The sequence below is a fragment of the Idiotropiscis lumnitzeri genome, chromosome 11 (genome assembly GCF_059441095.1).
Source record: "Idiotropiscis lumnitzeri isolate Australia: NSW breed Sydney's pygmy pipehorse chromosome 11, RoL_Ilum_1.0, whole genome shotgun sequence".
NCBI classification, from domain to species: domain Eukaryota; kingdom Metazoa; phylum Chordata; class Actinopteri; order Syngnathiformes; family Syngnathidae; genus Idiotropiscis; species Idiotropiscis lumnitzeri.
The window spans coordinates 19,500,504-19,513,895 of record NC_142401.1 but is presented as its reverse complement, the minus strand read 5'-3'; the positions used below and the strand labels follow the sequence as shown (position 1 = coordinate 19,513,895).

General features: G+C 40.0%; 1 protein-coding gene across 3 annotated transcripts in view; it reads right to left on the bottom strand.

Annotated features, from left to right (window-relative positions):
- Window positions 1-13,392, bottom strand: part of LOC148327800 (receptor-type tyrosine-protein phosphatase gamma-like) — a 456,824-nt gene that overhangs the window by 377,141 nt on the left and 66,291 nt on the right. Inside the window, exon 1 of one of the 3 annotated variants that reach the window (XM_088308320.1) lies at window positions 7,497-7,571. The exons of the other annotated variants lie outside the window; for them this stretch is intronic. The gene's annotated coding sequence lies outside the window, so the exon portion shown is untranslated. Of the gene's footprint in view, window positions 1-7,496; window positions 7,572-13,392 lie in introns of those variants that run through there. 3 annotated transcript variants of the gene reach the window in all.

Sequence of the window (13,392 nt, the reverse complement as noted above, 5' to 3'; positions counted from 1 at the left end):
GCCATCTCCATTCTAAACTCTCACACACACACGACCACTCTTACCTTGCAGAACAGCAACGTGATGTGTTTTTATATACCCTATTCAGTATTATTTTCCATTGTACTAACTATTCTCTCAATTATCTAATTTATATATTTATCTGAATTATTGTTGTATTGCACTGGAGAGGGGAGCTCTCTAATCTCGTTGCACACTTGTGTCATGATCCGCGTCGGGCATGACAGGGTTTATTATTGTTTTTGTGTGCATGCGGTCTTGTTATTGTTTCGATCAGCTGAGTAGGGGCGTTTCCCCTCAGCACCTCGCCCTCACCAGCCACGCACCTGCTCCCCATTAACCGCACACACCTGATGCCCATCCGCACTCCTAACGACTGGACTATATGAACACCTCATCCCAACAGATCATGGTCGGAACATTGCTTCCCCTCGCGGACTGGCACGCCCGCGCCCTGCTCTCGTCTCGCGCCCGCTCACGCGCCCGCTCACGCGCCCGCTCACGCGCCCGCTCACGCGCCCGCTCACGCGCCCGCTCACGCGCCCGCTCACGCGCCCGCTCAGTGCAAAACGCTTCAAAAGTTACATGCTAATTATAATAAAGCTCGGATGCCCCATTTGCCAAATTGCCAACTTCTAGACTGGATTTGTAGCTTGAGTTATTGTTGAGAAGTATTAAACCAGATGTACAGTGTAATTTTTTTTCTATACTGTATTTATTTTGTCATATACATGAACCAAAAATCAAAAAGCACTTTTTACAAAGCGTTATGTTTCGGGCTTAGTTAAATGGCAAAAGCAGCTGAACCATTCAAAACAAAGCCTCACTCAAATTTGTCTCTGCTGGCTCTTTTTTTATTGGCTGCTGCTTGATGATGTTGCTTCTGTGCGACAAACATTAAGAGCACTACCATCCCAAATAACTGTTCCGCCTTCTCTTCTTCCGGCTGCCGGCCGTGCCGTTCATATCGAAGTAAATACAATTAAAGCTTGTGTATTAAATTCATTGCTAAAGCCGAAAACAAAGGACATTTTTGCTATAAAGTTTTTGTAATATGTTTCCAAGTGTAAAATGTGGTTAGTTTTTTTTTAAATTATTATTTTTGTTTTTATTTTGTTTACTGTGTGGTGTGCATGCATGTCTAAAATTTACACACACACACACACAAACAACTTGACTTTACAGAGAAGTAACATAACACAATGTTGTCAGACAGCTGTCAGATGATGTATGACAAGTTTTGAAAATCTTTAGCCGAGATGATCTGGGCCAAATGAATTAATAATTCATGTTTGATGGAGTCTTTTTAATATTTCAGGCATAATTAATAAGCAGGGACATCACTTCCCCTAAGCAGAGGAAATCACACTCTGCGTCAACAAAAGATAAATGAGACAGGATGTCCTTGCCCAGCTTGTACACCACACACACATATTTGTAAACACAGAAACACACTTGGATTGATGAAGCCCTGGCTTACTATACAGTCAAAGAGCAAGAAATGACACCAAACAAACACAATTTCAAACATCACCATTTTTGAGTGATGTATGGATGTGAAATAAAAAGAGACAGAGAGGATGACTTTACATCCGAGTCCTTATTAAGTTCAAAACTGACTCGAAGCTTGTAGAATATTAATTTACAACCCAGTGAGGGAAAAAAAAACTTTCATTTCTAATACACAGCTACAGCCTGACATGCAAAATATTGCTTCTTGAGGGCACCGGAGGGAAACCTGATTAAGTGCAAGACACATCCACGTGCACACCCACACACACATATATGCACACACACGCACGCACGCACACACACGCACCCACACGTATCCCTTTACTGTATCAATGTGTGTGGTGGTGGGAAATTGTCAGGGGATTATGAATAAAGAATGGCCTTGCAGCACATGTCGCATGCTCTAAATAACCCATAATCATTTATAGAAATACTTTCAGCAAACCTCGTCCTACCTCCTACAATGTCACTCTCATGATTGATGAATCTTGTTAATCTGTGATTTACCTTTTGTTCAGTGACTGGAATTTCTTCATTAGCTAATTCATAAGACATACGTGACATTGTTTTTGTGTTAAGCAAGGATTCCAATGATCGCAGCCATTTGATCATTGGAAAAACAATCGCAACAATCCAATGCACCTGGTCTGTTTTTAAATGCTCTTAAGCCCATTTAGGTCAGGGGTGTGAAACTAATTTTTGTGGACGGGCCACATTATTTTATAATTATGGTTTCCCTCAGAGGGCAGTAATGGCTGTGAACCCACATCACCTTCCACTATCACATACCCACAACAAATTGATGGAAAGCCAGTTTTGAAATCAGAAGCCAGTAAGTAATAGTTCAACATTTTTTTCATTTTTTTTAAAAGGGGAAGATGTGTAACAAATAAATTGCAATATATTACGTCTCAATGTTGTTAAAAGTGAAGAAAATATGCTAGAAACATGAAGTTGATGCACATGATTTGCTCGAGGCGGGCCACATAAAATGAGGTTGCGGGCCAAATCTGGCCCCCGGGCCTTGAGTTTGAGACCTGTGATTTAGGTTTTCCATCTTGTCTTTATCAACAGATTAATTAGTCTCACACCTCAATCAATTTATATTTCAAAGAGATATGCATAATTCACATTATTATTCCATTAATTGGGTCATTGCTGCATTTATGTCATAACATCAGCAGCACAGTGACTAGTGAATAGTTAGCATGTCTGGCTCACAGTTGAAGTTTTTGGTTTGAATCAGAGGCCTTCGAGTAGAGTTTGCATTTTCTCCCAGCGCGTGTGCGGGTTTTCTCTGGGTATTCCGGCTTCCTCCCACTTTTCCCAAATATCAATTTTCTGCTAGTTGAGACTTTAAATTGTCCCTAGGTGTTAATGTGAGTATAAACGTTTATTGAATCGCAATCATCGCTTCATTATGCCACTTACATTTATTATGTTCTCTTTTGGTTTAGAATTTAGTTTAGTTTTTTTCCCTTTGTTTATCTCATTAGGTCCACCAGTGCTTGTCATCAAAGTCCCCAACGTTAACCAATCAGCTTCCTTCTGCCTTTTGTGTTCCTTGTTGTCTCGTCAATTAGTATGTATTTAGTTTCCAGCTTTCTTTCACAGTCCTTGTCGCTTCATTGGCCATTGTCCTTTGTCCTTGCCATGTCTTATTGCTCTTCCGGACATAGTTCTTTTTGCGATTTCTATTTAGTTTCGTTGATCCTTGTTTTTGTTTTTTTTGGGACTTTAGTCTTTTTGTTGTAGTATTTTATCTTTCCCAGTTCAATGCCAATTTATTTGCTTTAAATTAAATACTTAATTCACTTAAATAACCGGGATGAAACAAGCCAGCCTTTGTCAGACTTATCCTGACAATGTCAATTGTTTTTATTTTTTTTTTTCTATGAATTTCAAATCACGCCCGACAGTCCTTTGTCAGCGACAGGCTTCGCGTAATGTATCCCAATCTAGTGCCTCAGAATCAATCAGAGGGATGAAAAATGCTGACATCACACTAAGCTTTCAATAGGCCTTTGTTTTTTGACTCTGGGAACTGATTGGTTTAGATTGCAGTGAAAAAGAAAAGAAAACACAGATTTGAATTGTGTCTTTTGGGTATCAACCAGCAATACTGAGTCTAAGATCCTGGAAAAATTACATTTATATGGCAACACGGAATCTGAAGCCCTCAGTTGAACGCCAATGTTTAATCCTTTGACATTAGAAAAGTTTGCATTTTTGTACATTGTGTCTGTCAGAAATGTATTATGTTTCAGTTTCATAATGACAGGGGTCACCAATGTGGTGGGAACGAGGTGGCCCCCAATGACCACAAGTTGGTAGACCCTCGAATCTTATGAAACTTTTCTCTTTATTGCTATGGAGAATATTTTGTTGCAAATATTTGGAAGTACAGTATGTTTCCAGGTGCTTGGAAGGTATATTCACTTACTGTTAAAACTTTTTGTGACCAAGAAAATACTTGTATATCGTGGTTTAAAGACCAAAAAGTTAAAGTATCTTTCTACACTGTTCTACTCTATGTATCTGGCCTGGGAAACTACCTAAAAAATGAGAATTTTTGCAACAAATGTGGTTGTTTTTCAAAAAATTAACAGTAATTGCATTACCCGATAACTTATTAAATTTATGGAATACTTAATAATTCATTTACATTTGGGGGAATTAATTAGTAACTCTAAATTACAAATTATTAAATGAAATTACTTTGTCTAAAGTAATTTGCACAATACTGTTGATTCGAGTGGTTGGTTGCTGTATAGAAGCTAAGAGATTACTAGGATTTGATACTAAAACTCACATTTGTTGCCTAATTTTAAATAATTTATTCCCATTGTTCATTTATCGTACAATTTTTTTTGTATCCCTGAATGGAAATTACATTTTCATCATTGCTATATATATTGTGTCACATGTACTGTATATATCACATCTCCGAGGAGCAAGCGCGGGAGACGTGTCAGAGTGATGGGCCTCTTAAAGTATACTGTGCCCCTGAGCAGAGTCTCCGGGTGTTCTGTGCCAGATCACAGCACCGCTTTAGCAACTAGTTGCAATTTCTTTTATTGCCCACAGGGGTGTTGAACCAGGAAACAAGACCAGACTCTATTGCTAGCACTAACTGTTAATAAGAAGTGAATTAGAAGAATTTGTAGAGAATCCAACTTGATTATTCTGTTAAATGCACCTGTAACACGGCATTGATTGAGCATCGGTACAGTGAACTCACCTGACTGAATTAATGATTGTTTATGATTTCAAAATGAAAATGGCTAAATTTGCTTAATTACTGCTCAAATAATGTACATGGGTGAGAGGCATGTGGTTGCGAGCCTCACCTAAGATTGCGCAATCCTTCAGGGCAGCTGTGAATTTCATTTGGGCTTGAAAATGTTTATTTTTGGAACAATGACTAGTTTCTTGGTTAGTATCATCTCGGTCCAAAGTAATGAAAAACCTCAGGCAGTTACACTCATATTTGTAGTTCCCAGTTCATGGCAGGTATCTTGATGTTTCTCCAGTTGTTTCACGACATCCTAACCAATTTACTTTCATCTGTGGGTGATATTTTCAGTATTCCTCCAGAAGTTGGCAAAGTGTTGCCTCATGTGAATCATTCTCACTTATGCCCAATTGGAATTGATTGTCTTGAAATCTGCAGTTGTTTAGAAATAGCTCCTGAATACATTGTTAACTCAATCGCAAACACCTTAAGAGTCACACTGGCTAGTGGCTTGGAAACCTGGGTTTTACGCCAACTACGCAACTTGTCATTTTCAAGCAGAGGGGATGTGTGGATGGGGAATCAAGCACCAGATACCCACCAGTTACATTGTTTTAGACAACGATTGAAAATTTGGGAGAATACCGCAAGCACAAATAGCATCGGAATTGGATAAGGCAAACAAATAAAATAAAGAAAATGGCTCAGACCATTTTTGGCAAATGTTTTAGAAGCATAAAAACCATTGTTTACTTAATATAATTCTCGACGAGTCTATGACAGTTGTATGTAAAGCTATGTGCCTATCCAACATAACGTCACCTGTACATTTAAAACTTGGGAGAGTACACCCAGATCGTCACAGTACACTGAAATGACCCAGATGAATTGAAATGCAAGGTTGAAACTAGTTGTCTTAGGTCAGCCTGGAGATCGTTAATAATCTCAAAAAGTGCGTTTCTGAATAGATATGTTGCACTAATTATTTTTTTATTTTTAAATACTTTTACACAAAGGGAAATGTTCACTAGAGATGGGAAATGAAGCTTCAAATTTGCTTCATGAACCAGTATTTTTATGACCCCTCTAGATAGCATTGTTGTCTTAAATAAAGGGGTTTATGAAATGGCAAGGGAGTGTACTTTCAACCCAATGGTGAACAGCAAGTGCCATCTAGAGGAGTAAAAATAATAAAGACGGTTTCATGAGGCAAATCTGAAGCTTCATTTTCCCCATCACTAATGTTCACCCATTCACTTCTCCTTTTGACTGCATTTATGTGCTGTTTGTGCCTGCCATTCAGACGTGGTGTTGAAAAACACAAAATCATCCATTCATCTCAGGTTTGACCAATCACATTGTGCATGCAAAAATCTTCAGTTTGCATATACTCCACCCACAACGCACGACGCAAACTGTGCGGCCATACAGCACATTTGGAAGATGTTCCACTGGGTTCGGTCAGCAAACACATCAATTTGTGTGTGAAAACAGGTTTTTGCCTGTTTTAGCACTTGCGACTGAAGAAAAAAAGTTGGATGCAAAAAAACTAAATGAACCTCAAATGGTGTCATACAACCTTACGTTAGGAAACAAAAAGATTTTTTGCTAAACATCCGCCCATATATGCATAGTGTATGCATAATGTCGAAAATACGCTCTCCCTCCCACCATAAAGTCTTCATTCAATGAAAAAAAAACATCTGACTTGGGAAATACACAATGTAAAGATAGGCTGCTGTATATCAGGAACCTGGTTAACCTCACTCAAACCCTGGAGGCCAAGCACATGCCAACAGTTCGGGTATGCGTCTTTGAGAGGTACATATTATCTCAATAACATCTCAAATGGAAACATTCATTTGCCGGTTTCTCCGGAAAAGTTCCAAATATATGTCGTGCACCAGTCACAATCAATTAAAATATCTGCTGCGCGTTTCGCTGAAGTGCCTTCACCACTTTTATTCTTATTCTCACTTTGTCTCATTGGTGTCAGTCCCTTGACAGTCGTTCATCCCCATGTTCCCACCTCGTCTTCCCACCTCATGTTTCAATGCACCATGGTGCAAATTAATTTGTTTACAAAGAGAGATCAAAGATATATTATATTATATCACTCCTTTGCCGGCCAAACATGTTGTACGTAATGCGTGTACTTGGTAAGGTGGCACGGTCATTTGTACATTTGAATGATGTGAATATTCTCTATAAGCAGAGAGCTAAATGAATTTCCCTCCTGTTTGGAAAACTCGTTTTCATTTTTTAGCTCACCACAATGTGATCATACCATAGCTACCTTAGTTGTGGTAATTAATTTAAGTATCTACGTAAATACGGGCCTTGCCTATGTACACAAGATAATGTGATAATTTAGTCAATTGATGAATGGGTATGTGTAGTGATGGGTCCAGCGACACTGAGGCGTCGCTGCGTGCACAGAGCTTCCAGGGCAAACCCCGTGTCGGTGCGTGTACTGCTTTAAAAAAGTCACGTGACCACTACCGGAACCGTGTCGACACAGCGGTCGCGAACCGAACTGTGTTTATAAGGAAGCGCATCTGTCAACAGGATGCACGCTCAAAACAAGGATCGAGTTAAATATCCGCAAGATGGGAGACGTCACTGGTAAACGCAAGTTTTTCTGCCGTATGCGCACTCAGAGGTGCAGCGCTATCTGTCAGCAGGACACGTTGCACGTACGGAAGACCCGTTCTTATACTGGAAGTCCATGGGGGCAACGTTCCCTCACCTATTTATATTGGCCACACAGGCGTTGTGCACACCGGCCTCTTCAGTGCCTTGTGAGAGGATCTTCTCAAAGGCGGGGGAAATTGCCTAAAAAAAAGAAATAGACTGAATAACAAAACGCTGGAGAAACAATTTTTTTTTAAATAAAAATCTTTAATTACAATGAGTCCATTGTCATTCACAACACTTTTACTTAGCATTCAGATAGATTTTCACTTAATTTATCAACTGCGTCTCGAATATCAAAGAATTTTTTTATGAAAGTAAGTATATGTAAAAATAATGTGAATGCAAATGCCTAATCAATGGAATTGGATAAAATTAGTTTGACAGATCAGTGTCAGATGACCCTGTCAAATGTTTCCTGCAAGTCCACCAGGTGTCAGTATTCAACAACACAGTGTCAACACAGTGTCAATACAGTGTGTCACTGTGTCGAAACGATACAGGATGCCTCATCTACCCATCACTAGGTATATGGATGGTCGTGGCATGGACAAGTGTATGGATCTATGTTGTTCTGCATAACCATATTTGGCTCCAAGAATAATGCAATTGAAGTTACGATGGACCCATTTTATGAACTTTGGAAGATACAATTATTTTTTGTAGAACATATGCCTCAAGTTACATACATGTTTCATTATGCACAACTGTCTCATCACGGATGAGTATATGGATTGACTGTCATTTGCGCGCTATTCTACCATCATTGGCTGTGTGTAATTAATTGTGATAGTTGCTTTTTGCTGTTTCTTTTTTCTATCTTGATTATACCTCTGAATTGATCATTAGATTTGGCTGTAAATTCTCCAAAACACCTAATAAAACCCTCTCTTCTGCTGCAGCAGTCCTGTTTCTGAGTTTCCACTTACACATGCTTTTTCCAATCACAATTGTCTCAGCAGCTGTCAGCACTTCAGATTAATGTAGCACAAACATTGGACTGTATGTATGATACGTACAGTACTTACTGTATTGGAGCATCTCTTAAAGGAACAGACCCGTCAAAATTAATTTTCCAGCATTTGATTAGTCAGTGTGTATATGAAATAAAAGTGCGAATATCAACGGCATCAGGATATCATGAAAAAAAAAAGGTTTAAGCCGATTAAGTTTCAAAACATGCAGCCGTATTAGCATTTTGGACGCTTCATTTAATTCCAGTGACATCACGTGTGCTTTACACTCGACTGTTCATATTAGACTTGTTTAGCGGTTTATTGTGCTTTAAAAATGGTGGATGGCATCGTCAAGTATTTCCATTATTTAAATATCCATCCTACTCTCAGATTTCATGTTCTTTCTAGGAGAAAGACGAGCCAGGGATGAGAGCGCAAGAGCTGACAATGCAGTCAGCTTGCGTTCTCCAAAGCGACTTCTATCACAGGTTTACATCCATAAAATATAAGCAATTTTCACCAAAATTTATGTCCGCAAGGGTAGGCGTGTGCTAATCATTCTCTGAAAATATTAGAATTAAACTCACAATTTACATTTGTGTTAATTACCTACTAATTGATATGACGGCATATGGAAAGTGCTTTGTTACAGCTCCAGCTGTAGTGAAATGCGCTATATAAATAAAATTGTATTGTATTGTATAGTATTTTGTCACGTCGGAAGCATTGCCTCATTAATATACGTACGCATATTAACCCTTCCGACATGACTATGTTCAGAAATTTGGGGAGTTTTGTTCTAAAATTCTCAGACTACGATAATCATATTTTTATACATGTACACAGACATTTTGGTGACAAGCAATCATGCTTTTTTGTTCAATAATTGTCAGAACGTTGCCACTCTACAAGGCAAATCTGGCCAGGCATGCTGTCCTCTAGGGTCACCACCTTCTAATAGCACCCTGTAGTGATGGAAAATGAAGCTTCAAATTTGTTTTATGAACCATTGTTGTATTTTTTGACTCCACTAGATGGCATTGTCGTCTTGAATAAAGGCGTTTAAGAAATGGCGAGCGAGTGTACTTTCAATCCAATGGTGAACAGACAGTGCCATCCAGAGGAGTTACAAATATAAATAAATAACTGATTCATGAATCAGATCTGAAACTTAATTTCCCGTCACTAGCGCCCTGAGCTGTGCGGGCGGCTTTTAGTCCAGCGTTCAGCGTTCTGCTTGAATTTGATCCCAGAGTTTGGTGGACGCCCGCAATAGTAAAAATGCCCCCACCCCCATAATTCGGGGGCATTGAAACCTGTTGTTCTCGTCGTGCAAAATTTTGAGGAAAATAATCTGTTATGTTCTTCACTTCATTTGAGCAGGTTATTGTTGTAAAAATGTTAGTTTGTGCTGCCACTTTTTTCACTCTACTCTGTGTTTTGTGGCCTTCGACCGTCTCCCTCTGGGGGTTCTGTGGGGGGTGCTTTGGAAGTATGGGGTAGAGAACCCCCTGAAAAAGGCTGTTTCATGCCTATACTACTCACATCAGATTTGGGTTTGCATTGACGGCACTGTAGTAAGTCGGATTTGTTTCCATTTGAGGGTTGAAAATCTGGGACCATGATCCAGAGTCGGAAAAGAATGGCGTGCCCTCTGTGGGTCTGGAATGAGATCTTGCCCCAAGTGAAGGAGTTCAAGTATCTTGGGTCTTGTTCAGAAATGAGGGAAGGATGGAGCGGCTGATTGACCGCAGATCAGTCCAATGTCTGCTGTGATGCAAAATATGTAAGGATCTTTCTTGGTGAAGAAAGAGCTGGGCCGATATGGTTGGTAGTCGATCGGTATTGCAACCCACACCTATGGTCACAAGCTGTGGGTCATCACTAAAAGAACGACATCCCGGACACAAGCGGCTGGATCTACACTCATCATTGTCCACGTGCATCTTGGTGAGTGTGTGCACAAATGCGTCTCCATATTTGTGTGCAAACTTCATACATCACACAGTGCTAACTGTGTCTCTGTGCCCAAGTTCAGCAATTGAACTTCACAATGCACAGTGCAATGTTTATGTAAGCAAGTGTTTTGGTTGCCTTTAGAAACAGCTATTGAATCAGTCGCATGAAAAGTATTCATAAATGTATCTTCCTCTCTTTGTGGTGTTGATAAAATTGACTCCAGGGACCGAGAGGATACATAAAGACATTTCAGCATGAAAAAGCAACTACAAATTTCATACTTCCTTGGTTCGAGATTATTGACCGTCAAAAAATTTGTGCAACAAAATCAAACTCAGCCCCTGCTAGAAGAAAAACAACAGCAATTTATGTTAATTCATACAAACTAAGATCATCTGTAGCTTCATTGTGTCTCGTTTAAGTAAAGTCTCGTTTATAGTTTCAAGGTGTTTCACAAGCTCCGAGTTTAAAAAAAAATAAAATAAAAAAGGAACATCAAGGGAATGAAATGCTAGAAGAAGTTTGTGAGAAGCTTACTGGGAAAACAGTGTTCCCACCAACAATTGCTTAATTGTCGTTGTTGGATATTATTGTTCTTAGACAGTGGGTTCACTTAACGATCTCTTTTCAGGTATAAGCCAGAAATAAATTAAGGCCATTCACACAAGATAATTTAAACAAATATGTGTCATCTTCTTTCGTGATGTATTTAATTGCGAGGTGGCAGAAATGGCATTAGGTTTCCAACATTTGAATTGGTATGTTCAAAAACACTTTTCTATTAAGAAAAACCCTTTATAAAATATGAGCTCTAAAAAAAAAAAACTAAAAAAAAAACACTTTTCTATAGCGCTTGTCCTCATTAGGATGACGGGTGAGTGGGAACCTATTTCAGCTGGTTGCACGGGAAACAGGACCCTTGACTGGTCGCCCGGCAACTGTAGGGCACATCTAAAGTAGACCAACGCATTCACACTAATAGTCACACTTACATGGACAATTTGGTGTCATGGGTGAACCTAACATGCACATCACTGTGGGAGGAGGAGAGGAGGGACATGGCATGTATGTGCGTAATAAATGAAACAAAAGATTCAGGGTCAGTCTTGCGCGCTGCAAAAAAACAGCATTGGCCATCATGTGATCGCAAACGCGATTTTGATTTGAAAACGACAATTGTTAAGCACTCTGCGGCACGGTGGGCCGACTGGTTAGCACGATGGCCTCACAGTACAGATGCGCAGAGTTCAATTCCGGCTCCGGCCCTCCTTTGTGGAGTTTGGATGTTCTCCCCGTGCCTTCATGGGTTTCCTCCCACATTCGGAAAACATGTATGGCAGGTTGATTGGACACTCTAAATTGCCTCTAGGTATGAGCGTGAGCGCGGATGGTTGTTTGTCTCTGTGTGCCCTGCGATTGGCTGGCAACCAGTTCAGGGTGTCTGCCTACTGCCCAAAGATAGCTGGGATAGGCTCCAGCACCCCTGTGACCGTCGTGAGGAGAAGCGGTTCAGATAATGGATGGATGTTAAGCACTAATGGGGCTTGTATTCAAAGAGATGCTGTCAAACAAGATGACATCTATCCATCCATCCATCTATTATCTGAAAGCTTATCCTCACGAGGGTCGCGGGCTTGCCGGAGCCTGTCCCAGCTGTCATCCTGTACTGATTGCCAGCCACTCTTTGAGAGATGGCACTGTAAACATGCATTAATATATTTTGTGAATGTTGAATAAGTTGAACATGAAAGAAGCCTTCTTCCTCTGTGCCGCTGAGTAAAAACGATTGATGTCATTTCATGATGTGCTGCAGTCATCATTCTCTTTTGTGATTAACAGCTCGAAGCAATATGATCCGTTCCTTTCATCAATCCATTAATTTTGGTTTATTAGTTTAGGAATCGTTTTAAATTCTTACTTATGCACTAAAGTTGCATATATCGTTGAAAGGGACGAGAGAAGCAAGGATTGTCCAGACATAATTTGTCAGAGTTGGGCATCATCAGTCCATCATTAAGTTCCCGTCAGGGCGACACACTCTTTTAATTTTTACTTATTTGGCTGTGTCAGGTGTGCAGCCCCTGCATGTGACGAGAATTCACAAACGGACTGCCCGAATTCCCGCCTCCAACATTTCTGATGTGCAATGTTTTGATTATGTACATTTTTTCCTCCCAAATTCTTCAAAATAAATATCTTTGGAAAAATACCAAGTGGCAACAGTTGTAGCCACCAACTGTAGCTACAAAATCAACAACTGAAAGCCCCTCTGCCACTGAGTGACGAGTGTTCACGGAGGTACGTTCATGCGCACCTGCATTTTCATGGCGCAAGGGAATTTTGAACATGTTCAAAAGTTCCATGTGACAAGAAAATACACTGAAACTTTTGGCAAGCCTTTTGTAAACCATCAAAGCACCAAACATTTGCCATCTTTGCTGAAAGTGGCAAATGTTTGCCCCTTTGCTTAGGTGTGCACAACCAGTGTTGATTTTTCACCAGGGTTCATTCAAGGTCGCAAAGTAGTTTGACAGATGTGCGCCGATAAATTCAATGTTCACAAACACCTTTCCTAGTTGGCAGGAAATTTTGAGCATCTTTGCCACCGTTTATGACCTTGAAGTACTCGTATTCAAAAACCTTTTCAAAGCATATGCACAGTGGTTAGCATTGCTCACAGTTCTGAAATTGAGGCTCAAATCTGTTTCCTGTGAGGAGTTGATTGATATGTTCTCCCTCCTCTTCTTTGGCTTTCTGTCAGGTTTCCTCCCAGATTCAAAAAACATGTAAGGTCATCAAAGTCTCACAATTGTCTAAATTGCGTGAATTGGGATGGTTGTCTGTCTGGACACTAATGTGCCCTAGTGTACAGTTAGCTAGCAGCCAGTCCAGAGTGAACTGCGCCTCTCACCCAACATCAACTGGAAAAGCTTTTAGCAAACCTGCAGACTTATTGAAGACAAACAGTACAGCGGATGAATAGATGGATGGGAAATTTGATCAAAACAAAAACAAACAGTGTAATAGTCAATTGCT